A 21,368-nucleotide genomic window follows, 5' to 3' on the forward strand; every position below is an offset into this window, starting at 1 on the left:
TATTTTTAAACTTTATTTAGAAAATTTAATTTAATGGGTAACATTGATCAACAAGAGCACATAGGTCCCAGGCAAACATCTCCACAGCATCTGAACTATTGATTGTGTTGTGTGCCCATCACCTTTTAAAAGTTGCTATGAAGTACAGTTAAGAAAACAGACAAAAATACAATACAGTGCACCTCAGGAAGTGGGGTCTTAGTTAACGTTAACCTTTCATGTTTATGATGTTAATAAATGCAATCATAATAATAGGTTGTGATACAAAAATATGGGTCATAATCAAAATGCAATGAAGCTAATAGATTGGACACTTGGGAGCAAGACACGGGTCAGATCATCATGGTCTGGAGTTTGGCTCTATTTCTTGGCTCTGTAAACACAATGTTGGTCATTACAAATGGATAATTTACAACCACCAAACCCCCAAACAATAAACTTAACAATTTACAATGAAAAATGTGGTTATTATAAACAATAATCCTGGAATTTACAATTTAATTCAGTGAAAGAAATCATGGTAAAATGAGGTTCATAAAAGCATTGAAACAGAACCAAGGTGGCAAGCTGGCTGACCTTAAATGTGAGGGTGAGCACACTTGATTAAGCTGATGAATACACAGCTACTGTTGAAATTAATTTAGCATTGGGATAGGGCAAGATATTACATAGGGGAGCCAGAACTTTCTACCACCTAGGCACCGCTGGTGACACACAACCTACTGGACTTATTTTTTTTCTCCCACCTTTTTCTGTCCCAGGTTGGCCAGTTCCTTTCTATTGCCACTCTCTCTTTTTTCCTTTCTTTTATCCTTTCTTTTCCTTTATGTGTTTTTCTTTCTTTAATCATTCTTTTGCCTGACCTGTGGTGGCATAGCAGATGGAGTGTTGACTCCGAACACTTAGGTCTCCGGTTCCAAACAGCGGGCTTGCCTGGTCAAGGCATATATGGGAGTTGATACTTCCTGTTCATTCCCCCTTTTCTCTCTCTCCCCCCCTCTCTCCCCCTTTCTCTCTCCCCCCCCCCCTCTAAAATGAATAAAAATAAAATCTTAACTCTATTTTTTCCTCTACTTTTTTTTTTTTTGTATTTTTCTGAAGCTGGAAACGGGGAGAGACAGTCAGACAGACTCCCGCATGCGCCCGACTGGGATCCACCCGGCACGCCCACCAGGGGCGACGCTCTGCCCACCAGGGGGCGATGCTCTGCCCCTTTGGGGCATCACTCTGCCGAGACCAGAGCCACTCTAGTTCCTGTGGCAGAGGCCAAGGAGCCATCCCCAGTGCCCGGACCATCCTTGCTCCAGTGGAGCCTTGGCTGCGGGAGGGGAAGAGAGAGACAGAGAGGAAGGAGGGGGGTGGATGGAGAAGCAAATGGGCGCTTCTCCTATGTGCCCTGGCCGGAAATCGAACCCTGGTCCCCCGCACGCCAGGCCTACACTCTACCGCTGAGCCAACCGGCCAGGGCCTTTCCTCTACTTTTTTTTTAGGCAGGATAAAATACATTCCAATAGCTTACAACTTGTATGTGTTAATAAAGCCATTCTATTTTAATCCTGTTTAATGACCTTCTTTGGCCACCTGAGAGTCACATATTGACATTGTGAGGTGTATTTAAAGATGACTGATCTCATTAAAGGTACAATGCTTTTGGCTAATTTACTTCTTACAGATAAGATAAACTTAATAGTCTGGAGGTAACATGCTTTACTCCCACCATGCGTATTGGGAAGGTGCTCCTAAGCAAGTCAATTAAACATAATGCATCTGAAGTGTACCATCCCCACAGAAATGAGTGACTGACATGTAATAACATTCTAGGAGGAAAAGTTTCATATTTGAATCTAAGATACTAGAAACCTTGGTCTTCTGCACCTCCAAATGCTCCTATCATCCCCAGCTTTCATAACCCAGCCAGCCAGTTATGGTGGCTCCCAGATTTGAGAGTGACAGGATCTCACATTATGAAAGAGAACAGGATCAGTCTGTAGGCTTCTAATGAGGAACTGTTCTACCTGCTTCCCTTTTCACCGAGCTTTACGATATCCAGTAAGAATTTTTTATTTTCCTTACCCACTGTGGCCTAGTCTAGAGATTTCTATATGACATGCTTAAATTTCTTCTAAAGTAATTTTTATTTCAGTAACAATAGCATCTACCTCCACATGACTGTTGTGGAAGAGAGCATTAAAAAAATGTAATACATGGAAATTTTTTAAGAGTGCCCGAAAAATATTAAGTGCCCAATAATCCTCTCCTTTCCTTATACATTAAACAATAAGCACCATGAAAGTGATATTCCATTCCTAGCACTTAACACAGTTCCCAGAAGATGGTCAGTGGTCAAAAATAAATGTATAATGAAAGGGAAAGAGGAATCAAAACGCCCTTTTCCATGGTTTCCTCCTCCTTTAAAAACTTAAAAGAGTCCCACTGCATTTTGTCCTTCACCATAGAACCCCAAAGGAGAAGAGTGAACAATGCCTGGGAAACATAACCCAGCCCAACATTATTAACTCTAGCTCAGAAGGTTTTTATTTCTTTTTTTGGTTTGCTTCATCTTAAATTATTATTGATTTTTTTAATACAAAAAATTAAGCTTTTAACTATTCTATAACCCCTTATTTTTACTGATATCTTTGTTCATCTTTATTCATAACCTCTGACAGTGGCAGAAATTCAGAACTCAGGTCTTTTGAAGTCTCATATTATAGAATTGGACTCTCCTGGCAATTTTATTGGACCTATATATAAACTGTCAAAAACTCATCAAAATGAATACTGTGTATATAAGTTTGAACTTATGAAAAATTATACCCCCAAAATCTACATGTGTTGTATTTAATTCTTAAAATTATCCTATGAGAAAACCAGATGTCATCATATTTAAGAAGTTTGCCACATTATTCTGTGTATGGGGCTTACAGTAACTTACATTTTTAAAATGGTTATTTTACATTACATGCATCTCTCTCTTATAGGACATGAACACAGATACCTCCAGATAATTACTGTGGAAAAAAGGTAAGCAAATTATAGGCCATGTAAGCAGAGTACTGCTAATCCAGACTCTGACCCAGGAAATAAAAGTATTGAGTTTGCCCAACTGTGGTTTATTTTTAAGAACAATGACCCAGCAGGCATTTAGAAGCCAGGTCTTTTGAAGTCTCAAGAACTAACCTTCTTAATTTGAAAGGTATCAGTATGATCAATATTACTGTTATTAAGCCTACAACTGGACCCTCAGTTACATCAGTCTGAGACAGGGAAAGTAATAAAGTCAAAGCTTCCCTGGCTAGATAGCTCAGTTGGTTAGAGCTTCATCCCAAGTGTAGAGGTTGCTGGTTTGATCCCCAGTCAGGACACATACAGAACAGATTGTTGTTCCTGTCTCCCTTTCTCTCTTCCGCCTCTCCCTTCCTCTCTCACTAAAATCAATCAATAAATTAAAAAAAAACACATAAGGTCAGTGTTAAGTTACAAACAAATTACAGACACCAGTATGAAGAATCACAGCCCTTTATCTGAGGATGAAACAAAATAGTAGAGAGTCACCCAGGGGTAATCCGGACTTCCACAAATAGCAGGTGAAAACTGGAAGAGTTCAGCGATTGTTCTCTATCATCTGTCAACAAAACCCACTTTCTTTTCTGGTTTTTTTATGTCTTCAATTTTCAAAGATTAGTTTAAGATTACAGGAGGCAGTGAGATTTAATTAAAAGTAGATTGAATAGATTACTGGACTGGAAAATGGAGCACAGCATTGAAGCTTAATAAAATAATTTATTCCTAATATTTTCTTGTAGTTCTATGAACTACAAGACTTTAGAAGACTTTATTAAACAAAAATATTTTATATGTTTAATCCTTGATACTACATTGCTATTAACACAAGTTACTTTATACTATAGAAAGTTTACTATCTAATTAATAAATGGTTATATTTCAAGATGGAAAGGTACTCACAAATTCAGATTATTTTATAGCAACAATAGGAGAGGAAGCTGCTTATGACAGGAGGGTTCTTGCTTATGAAAGAAAGAAAAGATTACACTGGTTATCCCAAAAGGGAGCAATTTTATGCAGCTGAAAAAAGAGTCTAATTGCATTAAGAGACAAGATCCAGGAGTTCACTTAATGGTTAAACATGTAATAACATTATGAACATGGTATTTAAATACTGGAATTCTAAAAATAGCTGGATACTTGAAGAACAGATAAGGTTATAACTGTTATGAAAAATTAAGTAAGACATATGCAATTTATTTTTGGTATTATTTTCCTTCCTTTTTCTATCCTTATTTTCCTCTATAAATTAATCAAATCACCAATTATTTATTGAATACTTATCCTCAGTAAGGCATTCTGATAGGCACTGTGATATCCTAACCATCAAAAAGCTCATAAATTTGGTGGGGATGGAAAGCGGGAGAAAATCAACATATTAAAAAATGATTGGGATGACGTCACAGTAATGGCACTGTAAGGAGCGATACCGATAAATCTCCCCAAAAACTCAACAAGATCTACAACCAGAAACAGAAAAATCTATCCTTGGAGCCTCCAGATGTTCCGCAATACACACGAAGGTATGGTCGAGCGAAAAATTGGCTAAATATATAATCAAATCCTGAAGGAAATAAGGAGTAAGAAACACTCTGCCTTCCTCACTAACCTAAATAAGGGCTGCTTTCACTGGGAACTGAGAGTATAGAAACTGAGGCGGGCAAAGGCGGTGAATAGATCCAGGCCGTGGCACAGAGATCCAAGCCAAGGAAAAACTGTGCCTGTGGCAACCCAGTCAATACAAGCTAATGCTCATGCCAAATCCAGACAAAGAAAGGTGCTTGGGACAGCCATCCACCCCGATCTCCTGGTTGGTGCGCAGATAGTGGGCGAGAGATTCCTCCTAGAGCCCCGGGAGTGGGCGCCCATGTTACCCCACAGAGGGGCAGAGTCAGGGGCCTTTGTGTGGGCCGAAAGCAGAATCTCGGGACCACCCCAGTGCCCTGAAAAAGCCACACACAAGGACGGAGTGAGAGCTATTCCAACGCTGGAACTTCTCCGTGCGAGCGGGGGTCTCACTCAGAGTGAGAGACGGCTGGCCTGATATCCTGGTCAGCGCACACAGAGAGTGGGCAAGAGATTTCTCCTAGAGCCCCGGGAGTGGGTGCCCGTGTTACCCGACAGAGAAGCAGAGTCAGAGGCCTTTGTGTTGGCTGAAAGCAGAATCTCCGGGCCGCCCCAGCACCCTGAAAAAGCCGCGCATGGGGAGGGAGCGAGAGCTAATTCCAACGCTGGAACTTTTCCATGCGGGCGGGGTTCTCACTTGGAATGAGAGGCGGCCTGCTCTATATCCCGGTTTGCGCGCACAGATAGTGAGGGAGAGATTCCTCCAAGCACCTCAGGAGTAGGTGCCCACCCATGTTACCGGACAGAGGGGCAGAGTCAGAGGTCTTTGTGTGGGCAGAAGCCCTGTCTGATTATGCTAGCAGCGCTGACTGATTGAGCCTTACCCAGAGCCCTGCGTGGAGTGGGAATAGAGTGGGGATTTGCCAGCTCTTTGAGCCTCTTGCTCTCCAGGCAGAGGCAGCAGCAACCCCATAGCTGGATCATCAGGCTACTAATTCAGGAAGGAAAGACTAGGAGAAAGGCTCCAGGAACATGGACTCTCTCACGGTCGGAGCCTACAAATGATAATGAGCCTCGACTGCCAATGAGACTGAAGCCCAGTATATGACATCGTCATAGAGACTTTTTTTTTTTTTTTGTATTTTTCTGAAGCTGGAAACGAGGAGAGACAGTCAGACTCCCGCATGCGCCCGACCGGGATCCACCCGGCACGCCCACCAGGGGGCGACGCTATGCCCACCAGGGGGCGATGCTCTGCCCCTCCGGGGCACCGCTCTGTTGTGACCAGAGCCACTCTAGCGCCTGGGGCAGTGACCAAGGAGCCATCCCCAGCGCCCAGGCCATCTTTGCTCCAATGGAGCCTCGGTTGCGGGAGGGGAAGAGAGAGACAGAGGGGAAGAAGAGGGGGAGGGGTGGAAAAGCAGATGGGTGCTTCTCCTGTGTGCCCTGGCTGGGAATCGTACCCGGGACTTCTGAACGCCAGGCCAACGCTCTACCACTGAGCCAACCGGCCAGGGCCCGTCATAGAGACTTATCAACTGCAAACCTCTACCTGAGTGTGCCACAGGGGCAGAACCCAAGGTACAGAGTCACTGACCAGGAAGAGCGAGAGAAAAGAAAAAGCAAGAAGATAACCTCTCAAAATCAAGAATAATCCACAGACTTTATAACCTATCCCATTTTATTATATTTGTTCGTTTGTTTCTCTTATCTTCATGTCTTGATTATTTTTTTCCTCTTCCAATTTGGTTGTTTAATTCTCTGCCGGTCTTATTCTCTCCTCTCATTGAACTACACTACCCATAAGTGTTACATCTCCCATTATCTTTTCTTTCTTCTTCCTTTCTCTCTATGAGGGTTGCACTCCAAAACCCTTAACTCTCTCTCTCTCTTCTTTTTTTTTCTTTTTTCTTCTTTTAGTGGTTCTCTCTTTTTTTTTTATCTTCTGTTTCTTTTCTCCCTCTATATTAGTTTCTTCCTTTCTCCTTTACATCTCCTCTCATTCAATCCTGGGACTGAAACTTATGTTTGTGGTGTTTTGGGGTTTTTTTACTTCACTTTTTTAACTCACTAGCAGTGCTCCCAACCCTGACTCTCCATTTTATCTAGTTCATGTTCCACTAAATACAATAGTAATTTTTTAATGGTTTCCCTCTTTTTCCTGTTTCCCTTGTATCCCTCTCATCATATCTCTTAGTCAACCAACATCTAAAAGCAAATCATTTTATTCTTGACACAAATTTTTTCCTTATTTGCATTTTGTGGGTCCATACCCCCTTTTTTTGCCCCTTTATTACTTTTCCCCAACTCAGGCCCTCCATTATACATATTGTTTGTTCTACTTAGCACAATATAATACACAGTTCACTACAAGATTTTATCAAGAAGGAGGGGAGAGGAGAGGAGAGGAAAAAAGGGGGGGATAATTTCTTTTTTTAATTTTTAATTTTTTAAAAAATTCTATTTTTAATTTTTGTAACTTTTCATTCTTTATTAATTCTCATTAATACTACCAACAAAACCACCCTAAGATGCCATTAAGGAAGAGGAAATCGAACATCATGGATACAAAAGAAAGAGAGGTAACACAGATAGATGAGGAAAAATCTATGAAGAAAAAACTTAATATATTGGAAACCTTGGAGCTAAATGACAGAGAATTTAAAATATAAATCCTAAAAATACTCAGAGATATACAAGAAAACACAGAAAGGCAATTAAGGGAGCTCAGAAAACAACTCAATGAACACAAAGAATATATTACCAAGGAAATTGAAAGTATAAAAACAAATCAAACAGAGATGAAGAACTCAATTCACGAGCTGAAAAATGAGGTAACAAGCTTAACTAATAGAACAGGCCAGATAGAAGGTAGGATTAGTGAAATAGAAGACAATCAACTTGAGGCACAAAAGAGGGAAGAAGAGAGACTCAAAATTAAAAAAAATTAGATAGCCCTACAGGAATTGTCTGACTCCATCAAAAAGAATAACATAAAAATAATAGGTATATCAGAGGGAGAAGAGAGAGAAAATGGAATGGAGAACATATTCAAACAAATAATAGATGAGAACTTCCCAAGCCTGTGGAAAGAATTAAAGCCTCAAATTCAAGAAGCAAACAAAACTCCGAGTTTTCTTAACCCCAACAAACCTACTTCAAGGCAATCATAATGAAATTGGCACAAACCAACGACAAAGAAAAAATTCTCAAGGCAGCCAGGGAAAAGAAGAATACAACATATAAAGGAAGGCCCATTAGATTATCATCAGATTTCTCAGCAGAAACTCTACAAACTAGAAGAGAGTGGACCCCAATATTTAAAGTCCTGAAAGAGAGGAACTTTCAGCCATGAATACTATACCAATCAAAGCTATCCTTCAAATGTGAAGGAGAAATAAAAGCATTCACAGATACAGAAAAGATGAGGGAATTTATCATCAGAAAACCCCCACTCCAGGAATTCCTAAAGGGAGTTCTCCAACCAGATACAAAAAACAAAAACAAAAAACAAAACCACAAGTAAAAGCTCCACCAAGAACACAATAAAACCAAATTTAAGCTGTGACAACAACAACAAAAGGATGGGGAGAGGATGGAGATTAACAGTAGCAAAGGACGATAGAGTGCAAAAGTACTCACAAGATAGTGCACTACAATGAACAGGGTAGAAACCCTTTTCATTACTTAATAATAACCACCATTGAAAAACCACCACAGAAGCACATGATTTAAAAAAGATAGCAACAAAGGAAAGATGTATAGAATAGAACCAAATAAAAACAAAAGATAGAAAAATGAAAGAGAATAATCAAACAAGATGCAAAACTAACAGAAAGCAATCTATAAAATGGCAATAGGGAACTCACAAGTGTCAATAATTACACTAAATGTAAACAGATTAAACTTACCAATAAAAAGACACAGAGTAGCAGAATGGATTAAAAAAGAAAATCCAACTGTATGCTGCCTACAAGAAACTCATCTAAGCAACAAGGATAAAAACAAATTCAAAGTGAAAGGCTGGAAAACAATACTCCAAGCAAATAACATCAAAAAAAAAGCAGGCATAGCAATACTCATATCTGATAAGGCTGACTACAAGACAGCAAAAGTACTCAGAGACAAAAATGGTCATTACATAATGATTAAGGGGACACTGAATCAAGAACACATAACAATTCTTAATATATACACACCAAACCAAGGAGCACCAAAATATATAAGACAGCTACTTATTGACCTTAAAACAAAAACTGACAAAAATACAATCATACTTGGAGACCTCAATACACTGCTGACGGCTCTAGATCGGTCATCCAAACAGAGAATCAACAAAGATATAGTGGCCTTAAACAAAACACTAGAGCACCTGGATATGATAGACATCTACAGGACATTCCATCCCAAAGTGACAGAGTATACATTTTTCTCCAGTATACATGGATCATTCTGAAGAATTGACCATATGTTGGGCCACAAAAACAATATCAGCAAATTCAGAAAAATCGAAGTTGTACCAAGCATATTTTCTGATCATAAAGCCTTGAAACTAGAATTCAACTGCAAAAAAGAGGGAAAAAATCCCACAAAAATGTGGAAACTAAACAACATAATTTTAAAAAATGAATGGATCAAAGAAGAAATAAGCGCAGAGATCAAAAGATATATACAGACTAATGAAAATGATAATACGACATATCAGAATCTATGGGATGCAGCAAAAGCAGTGATAAGAGGGAATTTCATATCACTTCAGCCATATATGAACAAACAAGAGAGAGCCCAAGTGAACCACTTAACTTCACACCTTAAGGAACTGGAAAAGGAAGGACAAAGAAACCCAAAACCAGCTGAAGAAAGGAGATAATAAAAATCAGAGCAGAAATAAATGAAATAGAGAAGAGAAAAAGTATAGAAAAAAAATTAATAGAACAAGGAGCTGATTCTTTGAAAAGATCAACAAAATTGACAAACCCCTGGCAAGACTTACCAAGGAAAAAAGAGAAAGAACTCATATAAACAAAATCCAAAATGAAAGAGAAGAAATCACCATGGACACCATAGATATACAAAGAATTATTGTAGAATATTATGAAAAACTTTATGTCACTAAATTCAACAACCTAGAAGAAATGGATAAATTCCTAGAACAATACAACCTTCCTAGACTGAGTCAAGAAGAAGCAGAAAGCCTAAACAGGCCTATTAGTAGAGAAGAAATAGAAAAAACTATTAAAAACCTCCCCAAAAATAAAATTCCAGGCCCAGACAGCTATACTAGCGAATTTTATCAAACATTGAAAGAAGACTTGGTTTTTATTCTACTGAAAGTCTTCCAAAACACTGAAGAAGAAGCAATACTTCCAAACACATTTTATGAGGCCAACGTAACCTTCATACCAAAACCAGGCAAGGATGGCACAAAAAAGGAAAACTACAGACCAATATCTCTAATGAATACAGATGCTAAAATACTAAACAAAATACTAGCAAATCAAATACAACAACATATTAAAAAAATAATACATCATGATCAAGTGGGATTCATCCCAGAATCTCAAGGATGTTTCAACATACGTAAAACGGTTAACGTAATACATCATATCAATAAAACAAAGAACAAAAACAACATGATATTATCAATAGATGCAGAAAGGCATTCGATCAAATACAACACAATTTTATGTTTAAGACTCTTAACAAAATGGGTATGGGAAGAAAATATCTCAACATAATAAAGGCCATATATGATAAATCATCAGCTAACATCATATTAAATGGCACAAAACTGAAGGCTTTCCCCCTTAAATCAGGAACAAGACAGGGTTGTCCACTCTCTCCACTCTTATTTAATGTGGTACTAGAGGTTCTAGCCAGAGCAATCAGACAAGACAAAGAAATAAAAGGCATCCAAATTGGAAAAGAAGAAGTAAAGGTATCAGTTTTTGTAGATGATATGATCCTATACATTGAAAACCCTAAAGAATCCACAAAAAGACTACTAGAAACAATAAGCCAATACAGTAAGGTCTCAGGATACAAAATTAACATACAAAAGTCCATAGCCTTTTTATATGCCAACAATGCAACATTTGAGAATGAACTCAAAAGAATAATCCCCTTCACGATTGCAACAAAAAAAAATAAAATACCTAGGAATAAACATAACAAAGAATGTAAAGGACCTATTTAACAAAAACTACAAAGCATTGTTAAGGGAAATCGAAAAAGATACAATGAGCCTGACCTATGGTGGTGCAGTGGATAAAGCGTCGACCTGGAAATGCTGAGGTTGCTGATTCGAAACCCTGGGCTTGCCTGGTCAAGGCACATATGAGAGTTGATGCTTCCAGCTCCTCCCCCCTGTCTCTCTCTCCTCTCTCTCTCTCTGTCTCTCTCTCTCTCCTCTCTAAAATGAATAAATAAAATAAAAATTAAAAAAAAGAAAAAAGGAAAAAAAAAAGTTTACTTTAAAAAAAAAAAAAAAGAAAAGAAAAAGATACGAGATGGAAGAATATTCCTTGTTCTTGGTTAGGAAGAATAAATATAATCCAGATGGCCATATTACCCAAAGCAATATACAAATTTAATGCAATTCCCATCAAAATTCCAATGACATTTTTTAAAGAAATGGAACAAAAAATCATCAGATTTATATGGAACTATAAAAAACCCCAAATAGCCAAAGCAATCCTAAAAAAAAAAGAATGAAGCTGGGCGCATCACAATACCTGACTTCAAACTGTATTATAGGGCCACAACAATCAAAACAGCATGGTATTGACAGAAAAATAGACACTCAGACCAATGGAACAGAATAGAAAGCCCAGAAATAAAACCACATATATATGGTCAAATAATTTTTGATAAAGGGGCCAACAACACACAATGGAGAAAAGAAAGCCTCTTCAATAAATGGTGCTGGGAAAACTGGAAAGCCACATGCAAAATAATGAAATTGGACTACAGTTTGTCCCCTTGTACTAAAATTAATTCAAAATGGATCAAAGATCTAAATATAAGACCTGAAACAATAAAGTACATAGAAGAAGACATAGGTTCTAAACTCATGGACCTTGGTTTTAAAGAGCATTTTATGAATTTGACTCCAAAGGCAAGAGAAGTGAAGGCAAAAATTAATGAATGGGACTACATCAGAGTAAGACATTTTTGCTCAGCAAGAGAAACTGATAACAAAATAAACAGACAGCCAACTAAATGGGAAATGATATTTTCAAACAATAGCTCAGATAAGGGCCTAATATCCAAAATATACAAAGAACTCATAAAACTCAACAACAAACAAACAAACAAACAATCCAATAAAAAAATGGGAAGAGGACATGAACAGACACTTCATCCAGGAAGAAATACAAATGGCCAACAGATATATGAAAAGATGCTCATCTTCTTTAGTTATTAGAGAAATGCAAATCAAAACTGCAATGAGATACCACCTCACACCTGTTAGATTAGTTATTATTAACAAGACAGGTAATAGCAAATGTTGGAGAGGCTGCGGAGAAAAGGGAACTCTCATCCACTGTTGGTGGGAATGTAAAGTAGTACAACCATTATGGAAGAAAGTATGGTGGTTCCTCAAAAAAATGAAAATAGAATTACCTTATGACCCAGCAATCCCTCTACTGGGTATATACCCCCAAAACTCAGAAACATTGATACGTAAAGACACATGCAGCCCCATGTTCATTGCAGCATTGTTCACAGTGGCCAGGACATGGAAACAACGAAAAAGCCCTTCAATAGATGACTGGATAAAGAAGATGAGGCACATATACACTATGGAATACTACTCAGCCATAAGAAACGATGACATCGGATCATTTACAGCAAAATGGTGAGATCTTGATAACATTATACAAAGTGAAATAAGTAAATCAGAAAAAACCAGGAACTGCATTATTCCATACATAGGTGGGATATAAAAGCGAGACTAAGAGACATTGATAAGAGTGTGGTGGTTACGGGGGGTAGGGGGAGAGGGAGAGGGAGAGGGAAAGGGAGACGGGGAGGGGCACAAAGAAAACTAGATAGAAGGTGACAGAGGACAATCTGACTTTGGGTGATGGGTAAGCAACATAATTGTTTGACAAGATAACCTGGACATGTTTTCTTTGAACACTTGTACCCTGATTTATTGATGTCACCCTAGTATAATTAATAATAATAATAAAAGAATGTATATTCTGCTGCTTTAGGGTGAAAGTTTCTGTAGATATTTATTAAATCGAGTTGATCTAGTGTGTCCTTTAAAAAAAAATGATTGGCTAGCCTCACCTGTGACAGAGCAGTGGGTAGGGTGTCGACCTGGGAACGCTGAGGTCTCTGGTTCAAAACACTGGGCTTGCCTGGTCAGGGCACACGTGGGAGTTGATGCTTCTAGGCCCTCCTTCCCGCCTGCCCTCCGTCCTTCCCTTCTCTCTCTCTCTCCTTTCTCTAAAAATGAATAAATAAATATATATTTTAAAAAAAGTGTTTGGCTAAACAAGATTTAAGAAGTTCAAATCGGTAGATGAGATGTTACAAGGCACCTCCTGCTTCACTGTCTGAGGAATCCTTCACATGTTATTACCAAGCAATTCAGAGGGGACAGTAATCATTTCAACCTTGAATGATTACAGAGAAATTCACTTCATTTTTATTTTAATTTATTTGTAATGAAATATATTATAGATACAAAAATATGCATATATCTTTAGTATTTCCTTTCTATGAGTTTCCACAATTATATACATTCAGGAAACCACCAGCAAAAGAAGATATCAAATATTTCCATCACCCCAGAAGAATCTCTTGTGGCCCTTTCTAGCCAGTCCCGTCTCTCCCATACTGCCCTCCGAGCAACATTTTCTTATTTCTATCACCATGTGTTAGTTGCTTGCTTAAACTTATATAAATGGGACTTCTTAAATTCTGGCTTCTTTAGATCAGCAAAACATTTCTGAGATTCATCTACGTTGTATATATACAGGGTAGGTCAAAAGTAGGTTTACAGTTATTCATATGGTAATAAATAATTAATAAATAATAATACGGGAATAAATTCTGTTTTACATACAACTGTAGACCTACTTTTGCCTCACCCTGTATTAGGTACTTCTATATGCTAATAGACTAACTTCTAATAACTTCCTTTTTAATCTAAGTAGTTATGCTATTATTACTTTCTTGCTTTTCTGTTCAGTGAAATATTTAAAACAATATTTGTTTTTTATTGCAGCATAACAAATCACCATAAAGTTTATTATTTTGCAGTTCTTTAATTCAGACTTAAGCTCAGGAGATCTTGCCTGAGACCTCTGTTCAGGTTCCTGAAAGCCTAGAGCTAAGGAATTGACCTGCTGGACTTTCATTCGGAAGCTCAGGCAAGAATCCACTCTTGGGTTATTGAAAGAGTTCTATTCCTTGTGGCTGTGTGTCTGAGATTCCCATTTTTTGGTCGGCAGTTACCTGGGGTTCCTTTTGGCTCCTAGTCAACACCTGCATGCCTCATCATTTAACTCCTCCCTCCCCCATTTTCAAGCCAACAATGGCACATCAACTCCTTCCTGTGCTTAGAATCTGATTTCCCCTCTGCTTTTCTTGTCTGACACCAACTGGACAAAGTCCTCTGTTTTAAAGTCTCATATGACAATCTCCTCTTAAGGTCAACTCTGCTATATAAGGGTAACACAATCATGGGAGTAATATCACAATCACAGGTTCTGGGTATTCAGGGATGTCAAATCTTGGAGGCCTTTCCTAGAAATTCTGCCTACTACATTAACTGGAATTATCATCTCAGTTTTTTCATTTAAACAATGAAAAGTGGCTGGATGAGTGAGCAGGAGGCAGCGGAGGTTGACAGTGCAGGACAAAGAGCAGTCACCTGGATGAGACTGAGAGCTTTAGACCAAAATGAAACCCAGGAAACACCTGATATGTGACCATTTGTAAAATAATAGGTAGAAGGACTTACAACTCTGTCGGATACTTTTGGAATATGTAATTATAAAGGGATAAGAGCACAGCAGACTAAGTAAGCCGGAAGAGGAAGGAGAGTAACTGCAGCTAGAACGAAGAAGTTTAACAGGAAATGAAATGCAATCACAGTCAGTATCTGGCTAAGCAATAAACTTCACTTATGTAATCACATCAGGCAGATACAGAATAATAATTTAGCCAAATTATGGTCTATTTTCATTGGAACAATGGAAGAAAGGAAAAAGGGCATGAGTGATGCAACACTGCTAAAATTTAATCTTCTATAATATAAGGTAAACAGAGAACCACACATTGGTAAATAAATATTTAAATAGAACATAAATAACAATTAATTAAAAGAATTTGAGCAGGTGGTGACAAGGTAGGGCAGAGGACTTTTCCTTTTCATTATAAAATTTGTAATATTTGAATCTTAAAGCTACATAGATTTAAAAATACAAATTATTAAAAAGGACTATCATATTTATGCAAACATTTCATGTTTTAACAATTGGCCAAATATATTTAACTTATAACCTAAACAAAGAGATGAGTTTTGTACTTTAAGATTTTTTAAAGAATTGCATTAGAGCCTGACCAGTGGCACAGTGGATAGAGCATCAGACTGAGATGTGGAGAACCCAGGTTTGAAACTCCGAGGTAGCCAACCTGAGTGCGGGCTCATCTGGTTTGAGCAGGGCTCACCAGCTTGAGCCTAAGGTCACTGGTTCAAGCAAGGAGTCACTTGGTCTACTGTAGCCCCCCCCCCCCCCCCCCCCAGTCAAGGCACATATGAGAAAGCAATGAACAACAAAGGTGCCAAAACGAAGAATTGATGCTTCTCATCTCTCTCCTTTCCTGTCTGTCTGTCCATATCTGTCCCTCTCTCTTTCTCTCTCTGTCTCTGTCACACACACAAAAAAAAGAATTGCATTAGTTTTAGTTTAGCAACTTTATCTCTTTTTAACTTTTTGCTGTTATTAATGATTAAAGTAATTTTAAATCACCTTTATAGAATACTTTTTTTTACATATTTTATTTCTCTGCATTTATGTCAACTTAGAGGGAATTGAATAAAGGAGGTGAGATTAAAAACTGCATTGAAATTGAGGAGGAAGCAGGCAATAAAGAGGGCCAATCGTATAGAATTATTAACAAACATCAGAACAAAAAAAGAAGTCTTTTTAGGCTCAATATGTCAAGTAGGCTGCATCAGGAGTTACACACACTTGGAGCACTAAATTCTAGACTTTAGCCATCTCTAAGGCAGGATCTACAATAACAAGTGCAGGGGTTCTTTAATCTGAGACATCATGAAGGCAATACAAAGATTTTTCTAGAGTGAACAAACTCTCACTTATTAAAGAGAACCACACACACGGCTTACTTATACCTGTATACATGCAAAAGAATGAGAACTGTTTCACAGTGTGAGATGAATCAAATCTAGTTTTGCCTTATCAAGTAAGTGATAACAGCCTTCAACACTTTTCTGCTGAGAAAGTAATTCTACAAGCATGCGGATTCTCTCTGTTGTATCCTAGGTTCTTCTCACACATATTCCAGGTCTGCTGTGGTATGATTGTGCACAGCATACTTCACAACCCCTATACTGATCAAAGACACTGTCTCTGGAAATGAGCACCTCATGAGGTAGATCCCGGTTTCTCTAATCGTAGTGTTTCGTGCAACCTTTTCAAAAATCTGTCTATTCCTTGGAGTCATTTTGTTGTAGGATTGTGGCATTTCTTATGTATCGCCATTTAATTATATGCAGCTCATTTATATTATATATTTAATTTAAATATATACCAAAAACTATCTTATATTGGCTTTGTAATGATGAGTAAGATGTAATCTCTGACCTCAACTAGTATAGAGCGGAGAGGAGAAAAGCAGTCATGGAGGCGGTTGTAGTACAGCTCTCAGGCACTGTGTGTGATACGGGGCCAACCAGACAGTGTGGCACCTTAGGGAAACAATAAACCCAGATGTAAGATGGTCCAGCAGTGGCTTTCTGAAGAGGTTAAACTACCTCTGATCATCATTTCAAACAATAAGTGTTCTTGGCTTTAGAAAATGAAATTCACTTTTTTTCTTCTTATCTCCATATCCTCTCACACAAGTTCCACTGAACTTCCAATGTATAAACTTTTCCACCTTCCTTCCTGGCATGATATGTCATTAGAACCTTGGTCCTCAGAGGATCTGTGAAGAGATTGTTCACTATAGGGAATGCCCATGTTCTCAGTATTGTGTATAAAGATTTATGTCACTGAAGCTAGCACTTGCTGGCCACTCCAAACCAGCACTTAAAACACACAAACAACAACAAAAGCCTTTCATGTCTTACCTTAGAGTTCAACACTACAGACACGCTTTCGTATGTTTGCTCAGCTGTTCCCAGGAGTAGGGAGGTGACACCAATGTATTGATAGTAGCAGGAGAGCTCATGTTCATTTCCTACCTTTTCTTAGTTCCTAGAAAAAAAGAATGGCATCTTTACAATTTTAATCACAAAACCTCTTGGTCCACATGAACAAGTCAAATTGTTTTAAAGGATTGCATGTTTTAGAGGTATGTGGAAAATATTTACACTATACACTATAAAATACCAGGAATTCCATTGGAACAGAACATTGCGGGTATGAATACTTACTTTCCCAGGGCTGAGTATTCTTGCAACTGGTGCCTGTCAAAAGAATTTGGCATAGCTCACTGGAAGACAGAGGACAGAACTAACTTATCTAGCTCCAACAGCACAAGAAATAGCGGGGTAACCTATATGAGTCAAAAATTAAGGGAGCGGGGAAAATGGAGGCAGTGGGTTGCCTTACCTACACTCTGCTGTTAAATGTAAAGATGCTGGGAAGTGCAAAAAATTGCCCTATCTAAAAAAACTTGATCTCCAAAAACCTGGGCCAGCATAGGTCATGGGACAGTGGATGAAGACATTGGGCCTCACAGTCGTGCAAGCTGCACAGCCAGAGGGATGGCTTTGAGAGTGCATGGGAGCCAGTACGGCCTCTGCCTCACTGTGCTGTCCACGCAGCTGGCACCATGAAGGCTGAACTTTGGAGCACACTCTGACCACCCATTAGAAACTAGTACAAAAGCTGCAATGCAGAAACACTCAAACCCATGAACACAAGCACAGTTGGAGTTGCTGTACTAGACTGACAGATATATATGCATGCCTCTGGAAAGTTACATGGCCATAGACTTCTCAGCACAGAGTGGGGCTGCCTTTTTATAAGCATATAGTTTACACTATAAACTATAATACCAGAAATGAAAAGATGTGAAATCTCTTATTGGTGCAGCAAGAAACAAAACATATGTGTGGGAACATTCTATACTCAAACTTATAGAGAGAACAATGGAATCTAAATCCAGTAATATTTCATTTACAAATATGTTTTCAGTAGATGAGAGATTTGAATACAAATGATATCCTCAGGATCCAGGGGAAAAAAAGTTATTATAAAATAAAGACTGAGATTTAAGAATTGATGGCTTCAGGTCCTGGTTGGTGGCTCAGTGGATAGAGTTTCGGCCTGTGTATGGATGTCTCTGATCATGGTACACAAGAGAAGTGACCATCTGCTTCTAGCTCCCTCTCTTTCCTCCTTCTATCTTTTTCCCCCTCCCACAGCTCAACTGATTTGGCCCCAGGCACTGAGGATAGCTCAGTTGGTCTGAGTACATCAGCCTTAGGCATTAAAAATATCTTGGATGATTCAAGCATCATCCCCAGACCAGGTTGCCAGGTGGATCCAGATCAGGGCATATGCGGGAGTCTGTCTCACTATCTCCCTTCCTCTCACTTAGGAAAAAATTGATGTTTTTTGGCAAGAAGGAGCAAAGGTACACTGATCACAGAAACAGCATTTGTAGCGAGATAATGATGAAAATTGGTATACCAGTCTCGAGTCTCTGCTAGTTGGCAATATATTTATTTGTTATTTTAAAAATACAACTGTATTTTAGGCAAAAAATGTATTTAATAAGCTGAAGAAAGGCTATGATCAAAACAAAGCAGTTCAGGGTTATAAATAAAAGTGTTGGGCAAATGAGTTTGTAAAATTTAATTTTTTTGAGTTTGCTCACTTTTATTGTTAGAAAATGGCACTGGGCAGTGCCAGGTATATGTGGTCTGTGAAATTACAAAGTACCTTCCTGCTTGGGAAGGGTCATTGTCTTGCTAACATTTGCAGAGGGAGAACAGAGAGAATGAAGGTGTGCAGATGGGGAACCAGAGGTCAGTGGTTTGTGAGCCCTACTGAGGTTTTGGGGGCCTTTGATTCTAGAAGAAACTGGAGAAGATTCTCCTGGTTGTGGACCTGAATAATGTGTCAAGGGTTTGTGAGCTCTGAAGAGGGAAGTATTTTCCCTGTGCGTTTGCTCATCAGCCAGTGCAAGACTTTAACAAAGGATGGCCCACCATTTTTTGGCTCCACTGTTTCTTTACCATCTGCCTGAATCCAATGTGAACCTGCATGTGAATGGCCACGATGGTGGCGACTACTGACCATACAAAAATGTATTATCCAAAAAAATAAAAATAAAGAAACTCGATTTCATTTATAAGATTGTGAAGCCAGTATCCACAGCCACCATCACAGCCACCTGGCCCATGCAGGTTCGCATTGGATTCGGACAGTCGATAAAGAAACAACAGAGCCAAAAACTGGTGGGCCATCATCTTTAATCCTAGCTTACACCCGGCGGGCAAGTACAACACACACTGGGCTCCAAAACCCACTCACATTCAGTGCTCACAAAGCTACTGACTTATCCAAGTTTCCGAGAATCAAAGGTTTCTAGCTCAACAGACTTATTCACCTCTGTTCCCCATCTCCTTCCTTCTCCCTGCACAAACTGGCTTCTCACTCAACACTCCGCCATCTTGGCTGCTTCTCCTGGCCTCCTCCACGTGGCCTTTCTCTGCTCTCCTCTCTGCTCTCTACTGCTAATCTCAGGAACTGAGAGAGCAAGCTCCCGTTCTGTCCCATTTTATAGTGCAGAAATCAAAACCTTTAATCCAATATACAAAATAGGGCAGTCTCTAATACAAAGTCACTTATCTGAGGCATGATGGAATTGCACCACCCCACATCAAAAAGGGTGGGAAAAGCTTAGTCCTAAAGCCAAGCCCCAGGCTACAAGGATCCTGCCACAGCCCGCCCCTAACACACATTAAAATCACCTGGGCGACAGGCTTCCATGTGGGCAGCGCCATCTTTAACAAAGTGAGCATAATATATTTTATCTGCCCAACAAAGATTTAATTTAAAAATTACCCCCACCACCTACCATAGCACTTCAAATTCCAATGCATACACAGAGAATTTAAACTGAAAGGAGCAAAATCTCTAAAGCTTTAGTTTGGTATACACCAAAGGTTTCAAATTCTTAGTGGTAAGAAGCTAAGAGGAGCTTCTTTTCATATGCATACGTACCAACTAAGGTGATTTGGGTGCAAGGGATCACATCCTAGTGGTAATGTTGAGGAACTAATAAAGAGCATTTGGGGCAGCATTCCAGAGCAGGATGAATATGGCAATGGCAATTCTCGAGAGACAACAGATAAGGGAAAAATGAATTGAAGAGCAGAAGTAGGGCACAGAATTTTTTGAAGCGTCTGAGGCTGACTTTGGCTGAGGGTAAAACAAAACAACCTCACTAGGATACTTATATAGTACAAAGGAAATAGGTCTATGGCCATGGAAAAAGATATTTTCCTGATAGATACTAAGTGACTGTATATATATATATATGCTGTATTTCATTTACAGAAAATTCTAGAATAGTGACACTGATATAAAGTGGTATAGGTTACTCTAGAGCTCTTCTGCTATGAAATATTAATTTAAAAGTTAAGAAGCTATAAATTAGTTAACTGTAATAGTTTGTGGCAAAGAAGGAGTATAAAAGCTGTAACAAAGAATATTTATTTTGCAAATTTATCTAAGACAGCCCTGGCTAGTTGGCTCAGTGGTAGAGCATCAGCCTGGCATGTGGAAGTTCCAGGTTTGATTCCTGGTCAGTGCACACAGAAGAAGTGACCATCTGCTTCTTCATCCCTCACCCTAATCTCTCTCTCTCTCTCCCCCTCCTGCAGCCATGGCCTGAATTGTTCAAGCAAGTTGGCCCTGGGCACTGAGGATGGTCCATGGCATCACCTCACGTGCTAAAACAGCTTGGCTGCCAAGCAATGGAGCAGCAGCCCCAGATGGGCAGAACATAACTTGGTAGGGGGCTTGCTGGGTGGATCCGTTTGGGGTACATGTGGGAGCCTGTCTGTCTTCCTCCTTGCCTCTCACTTAAAAAAATAGTTAAAAACATTTATTGAAGACAAATTGGTTATGCACAATTCAAGAATATTCTGCTATATATAGGTACCCTCTAATAATGAGAATGTTCTTAGTCAGGGCATGTTGGGCAGATAAAAATATATTATGTTCACTTTGTTAAAGATGGCGCTGCCGCCCTGGCTGGTTGGCTCAGTGGTAGAGCATCAGCCTGGCATGCAGGAGTCCCAGGTTCAATTACCGGCCAGGGCACACAGGAGAAGTGCCCATCTGCTTCTCCACCCCTCCCCCCTCCTTCCTCTCTGTCTCTCTCTTCCCCTCCTGCAGCTAAGGCTCCATTGGAGCAAAGTTGGCCCGGGCGCTGAGGATGGCTCTGTGGCTTCTGCCTCAGGCACTAGAATGGCTCTGGTTGCAACAGAGCAAAGCCCCAGATGG

At 39.2% G+C, this 21,368-nt stretch overlaps 1 long non-coding RNA gene across 1 annotated transcript; it reads left to right on the plus strand.

Moving 5' to 3' along the window:
* The first annotated feature begins 1,488 nt into the window (after window positions 1-1,488).
* LOC136393964 (uncharacterized) lies at window positions 1,489-20,868 on the plus strand. The gene is made up of 3 exons (XR_010749145.1): window positions 1,489-1,524; window positions 2,982-3,024; window positions 20,744-20,868. It is a non-coding gene; the product is annotated as an uncharacterized lncRNA (long non-coding RNA).
* Window positions 20,869-21,368: the final 500 nt, after the last annotated feature.

This window comes from Saccopteryx leptura, chromosome 2 (assembly GCF_036850995.1).
Source record: "Saccopteryx leptura isolate mSacLep1 chromosome 2, mSacLep1_pri_phased_curated, whole genome shotgun sequence".
In the NCBI taxonomy this organism is placed as follows: Eukaryota; Metazoa; Chordata; class Mammalia; order Chiroptera; family Emballonuridae; genus Saccopteryx; species Saccopteryx leptura.